Below are 5,376 nucleotides of genomic sequence, written 5' to 3'. Positions count from 1 at the left end.
AGGACTTGATTTAGCCTATAAACATTAGCAAATGTCATACAAGCAGAAAAATCAAAAGCACTTGTGAATTAGGGTTTTCTGTCTCTTGAAACATTTTTACATACTGTATACAAAAGTCTGAACTAGATTCCTCATAAATAAAAGGGCATATGTAGAGAGGTCTTAATCTTTTCCATCCCAGATGAAGCCCAATACACACATGAGCTCAAATGACATCACTTGAAGCAACACCAAGCCATCCTAGAGAAGCCCAGCTCAAATTCCTGATCCAAAAAATTGTAAATAACTAGATGACTCTTTTTGTAAGTAACTAAGTTTTGGGGGCAGTTTATTTTGTGTCAACAGATAGAGAAACCTGCTTATCAGCCTCCCAAGTAGGCTCTATAGAGCATTCTATTCTCTGTCTTTTTTTTTTCCTATTGAGAGATTTTTATTAATTTAAATTGACATTGTTAATATTTTTCTGCCAAGTCATTAGGAAATATATCTTTATTTGATACAAACCTTGAGGTTCTTCTCAATACCACAGGATCATAAAGACTTGGAGTTATCAGTATTTTGTAATAATTAAAACAATGTTCAAATAATTAACAAGTTACTTCACTGAAATACTTAAAAGAATATTCTGGGGAGTGTTTGAAAGCTCTGTTTATAAATAGTGATCGATATATTTAGTTAAGCATTTGGTGTTGGAGATAAACACTTTTATATAACATTGTTTTAATGCATTGCTTACTTACGAGACTAGTTATTAGATATATCTCTAACATTAAAGAATAAACCTTGATCTTCATATTTATTTTATACATAGGACTTATTTCATTAAAGAATGTAGTATCCAACAATAATAAACTGGCATGTTTCAAATAACATTCTGTAGAAGTGAAAAAGGAGGCTGCAACAAAAGAAACTAGATAACTGCATTAAGTATTCTTTATGCAAAGAGCGCATTCTCAACAGCAGAATTAAACAGACCAAATGTTTTTAAATTTTTTTGTGTGCCTAAATGGTAATTACAATCTTCACACACTAAAAAGAACAATAATAATACAGAACATGGTATTTTTAACCATTATAGCACATTTAATACCTTCAGCCATCCAATGAGTTCTAGGCAGACTGACAACTGAAATTTCACATTCACCTGGGTTTGCTTGGCTAAGGTCACTATTTCAGAGAGCTTTACAACCATTTTAGCAACTTCAAGTCATCACAAAAAAGAATTTTAAGTCTACTCTCCATTATCAGTGCTTTAGCATCATCTCAGGTACCTTATAACCATACCACAATAAGTATTTTAATTTCCAGATCCTTTACTGTCACGACTAAACCCTGTGCAATAAATCACATGGCATGATTTCTCCAACAATGTTGACCATAATAACCAGTACCTTTTTATCTGAAGTGATAAATGCTTTTGTTATTTGATGGACTGTGGCATTACCACCAACATCAAGAAAATTGACTGGAGTCTCTCTCCATGAAGTTTGATTATATTCATTGTGGTCATAGCCAAACCAGTACCACTTACTAGACAGCCTATATTCCCATCTAGGCCAATGTAATTGAGATCTGCCTTAGCTGCATCTTTGTCCCTTTCATCTTTCTGGGTCCAGTCCCATAGGTCAAAGATCTTCTGGCAATAAGCTGAATTAGAATCAAAATTGATCTTTGTATCCATCTAAATCCTCTACCATTGGATTTATTTATACTATGATGCCATCATTTTTCAGAAAAAGGCTGCAAAGCTTGATCATATTTTCTGCTGTAGAATCCACAACATTAAGTGGAAATCCCATCTTCTGTGCAAGTTGAACAGCAGTTCCTTTTTGATGTCGTCTAAAATATCGATAGGTTCTTTAACTATGGCCTCCGGGGTCTCTGTAGCAACATCTTCAATGTTGACATCACCTTGAGAAGTTCCTATTAAAGACCTTGAAATAACTTTTCCATTGTTATTGCAAAGTAATATTCTCTCCTAGGATATCTTCACTCACAAACCAATGCTTCATTGCAAATTCTGCCCTTTACTCCTTTTTACTTTTTCCCAATCATTTGTGAGGAAACAGCTTTTGCTTCTTTTGGAAAGAAAATGACCTTCACTCCTCCTTTGAGGCCACAATCAAGTGTTCCTTTTCCTCTACCACCAGCTAAAATCTGTGCCTTCATCACAACATCTTTTGAACCTAACTTTTTGGCAGTTGCATAAGCTTTATCTGCTGACAGCTGCGTGTCTTTTGGGAATGGTGATTCCAGCTTCTTACAATTTCATACTCATATATTTGTGTAGTTAGAGATTCCTTTGTTGTTGCTGCTGTACTTGGAGTCCATGGTTGTTAAAGAATTTTCCAAAATCTGGGTGGTAGCTTGTGGTGCCCATCTGGGACAGGTGGCTCCTAAGGGTTGTGGCAGCCAACAGTGGGCTACAGAATTTGGAGGCTACCATTTCTGAGTCCAACCCCAACCTCTTCTCCATGTTTTTTTAAAAAAGAAAAAATTTTCAGTCACTTTATTATTAAACCTATATATGCCATCTATAACTCCATTGTGTTTCTCCGTAAAAGATTATAAGCCACTTAAAGCAAAACCTATATTTTATTTTGTATTCTTAGCATAAAATATAGTATCAACACAGAGTAGGAATGTTATGAATTTGAATATAAATGAATAACAGTAATTTCTTCATACGTTCAATACTATTTTTTAACTTGGTATCCAATACTAGCGATAGTAATTAAAATAGTTAATTTCAGGAAGATGTTTTTTTCATTACATTCTATAATTTATATTAAAATTTCATTTTACACAGGATCTTTCTAATATTTTATACATTTGAATGCACACTGTGAAAAATTCAGGTCTAGAGATATTTTGCTCTAAATTTCACATCTCATCTATTGATATCATTGTTCTAAGCCCAAAAATGAAGGCTGTGTCCCGGTGATACTTTGACTAAACACAGCACTGCCACGGTTTTTTGAGATTCATCTATTAAGAAATTGGAAACATTTTGGAATAAGCAAAGGATGCTCTCATGAGAGTCCTGTGTGATAAAGGGCACAGGCACCAGTAAGAAATTACCTATGTGGCTCCCAGGAGTCAAGAAACTTTCCAGAGCCCACGTCCCCCACTCCTCACACCTGGTCCCAAACCCCCCGTTTCCATCACAAGGTTCGTTACTGGAAGATTGGTACAGTGGGTCAGCCATGGTCTCTGAAATCCAATTGCTCAGGGTTAACTCATGGCTCTAACACTTCCTGGCTGCATGACTTAGAATACATTATTTAATCTGTCAGCGTTTCAATTTCCTCCTCTGCTAAATAGGTATAGAAATCACACTTACCTAAATATGTGAAGATTAAAATCATATTTACAAACGGTGAAAAGCACTTAGCAGAGAAACCAGCACATTGCCAACATTCCATAAATGTTAGCTCTTACGACTGCATAGCCTTTTTTTGGCCTAGCGCTTTCCAGTAAGTGTTTTGGTTTGAATGCCTCTCATTGATTTTGGATTTAGTCCCTGGACATTATCACTCATAGACAATCTCACCCTATCTCTACAATGGGGCCGGTGTCCCTTGATTTCATGAAAGATTCAATATTTAGAAGGGGAGTTTATATAACATATGGTTTATATAACATATGGTTTAATCCTTGCAGATACTACAAAAAAAAATGTTGATTTTTTTTTTTAGAGGATGGACAGTATATTGGCAATGCTTGCCAGATTACTGGCCATTTGTTATGGTTGAGAGTCTTTCCACTGCACATCAATAATGAGGAGTGGATCTAGAACAGAAAACTGTTTTCTGATATCATTATATTTCATTACAGTTAAGGCATAATCAATTTGGATATATCTCTGCTCCAAACAGAGATGTTTTGAGATAGTTTAGAAGAGAGTACATTGGTTATTAGAAACTAACACATTTGTTATGATGTCATACCAACCTAATCTCATTCATTTTGATTTTGGGGATGTTTTTATTTTGTTCTTAATTTTTATATCATAGTAGCAGTTAGATGCCTACTCAATCAACATTTTCTCTTGTCTTCCTAATAGAATCCGGGTTTTGTTCACAGAACTATGCTTAATATAGGTTGAAACCATGGCTAAAGCCAATCATAGTGGTGCCATTTTTCTGGGTAGTGATTGGTTTTGGCATAAAGGCAATACAATTCTAGCCAATAAACATGAGGGAAATTGTATTGAGAGGTTCTTCAGTGAAAGACATTTCTCAAAAATAAAAAATGAAACAGGAAGAAATACCTTCTTCTTCTACTGAATGTTGTATCATCTGACTGTTAAACTGGTATCGAGATAACTGAATTATGATATTGAAAGGTCAGTGACACACTGAAGGTGGCAGGGCAGAAAAATAAGAAACTGGGGACATAGTAGGGAATGTGTGTGTGTGTGTGTTTGTGTGTGTCTATGTGTGTGTGCGTGTGTTGAATAAATTAATAAATCTTTACTTCAAGCTTTTTCTTAAGATTTGAAATTTTTTATCCTAATTATCTCTACATAGAAAACAAACTTGGCTATTTCCCATTCAGGTGGCAGAACAACTAACTGCCCACTGAAATTGGTGCTTCCCCCTCCATAGTACAGAGTACTTGCTGAGAAGCAACTTCCCAGTTTAGGGTTACATTTCCAAACCCTCACTAAAAGAACGTGAGCAAACACGTTGTGTTGTTTCTGGACTGAGGGAATTAAGAAGCAGGCAAGACTTTTCATCCTGTCTTCCCCTATGTACTTTCTGGATTCAGAGGATGCTGAGAAACTAGGAGAGGGTCAAATCATAATATGAAAACTGATGCTGACCAAGAATGCCTTGGTACAAAATAGAAATGGATCTCTATTTTGCTTAGTTGCTGAAAATATTGGGATTTATTATTTACTGCAGCTAGTGTTTCTATAGTCAATACTATTCCTATGAGAGAAGGACACTCTCTGATAACTACAGTTTACATATTTGCAAAATTATAGCATATTAGCTTTTCATTTAATAGCTAATACTTAAATTTCAATTCAGCAATTAATTTTTTACAATTTACTGGGCGCATGTCAAACATGCTTCTCTTGACATGTTTTAATTGATAACAAAGTTTCATGATTGCTATTTGCTTGTGCATATGTGCTACATTTGATATGTTTAAGATGTTTTACAACGTAAACTGGAAGAACAGTCATATTTCTGTATTTGTGCTTTGTATGTTTCATGCCAACATAACATTTAACAATGAATTTTTCAACTTTTCAAAAGCATGTTTTCACTCTGGATTTTTCCCCTTTCTAAATATAAATATTTATTCTTGTAACACACAGTTTAGAATGTGTTAATAATCTGTATTATATTTTTCTCTAAAGAC

At 34.7% G+C, this 5,376-nt stretch overlaps 1 pseudogene; it reads right to left on the bottom strand.

The window, feature by feature from the left end:
- Positions 1 to 1,263: 1,263 nt before the first annotated feature.
- Positions 1,264 to 2,260, bottom strand: LOC105308809 (annotated as a pseudogene).
- Positions 2,261 to 5,376: the final 3,116 nt, after the last annotated feature.

The sequence above is a fragment of the Pteropus vampyrus genome, unplaced genomic scaffold (assembly GCF_000151845.1).
Source record: "Pteropus vampyrus isolate Shadow unplaced genomic scaffold, Pvam_2.0 Scaffold628, whole genome shotgun sequence".
Classification (NCBI taxonomy): Eukaryota; Metazoa; Chordata; class Mammalia; order Chiroptera; family Pteropodidae; genus Pteropus; species Pteropus vampyrus.
This window is presented reverse-complemented; position numbering and strand designations above follow the sequence as displayed.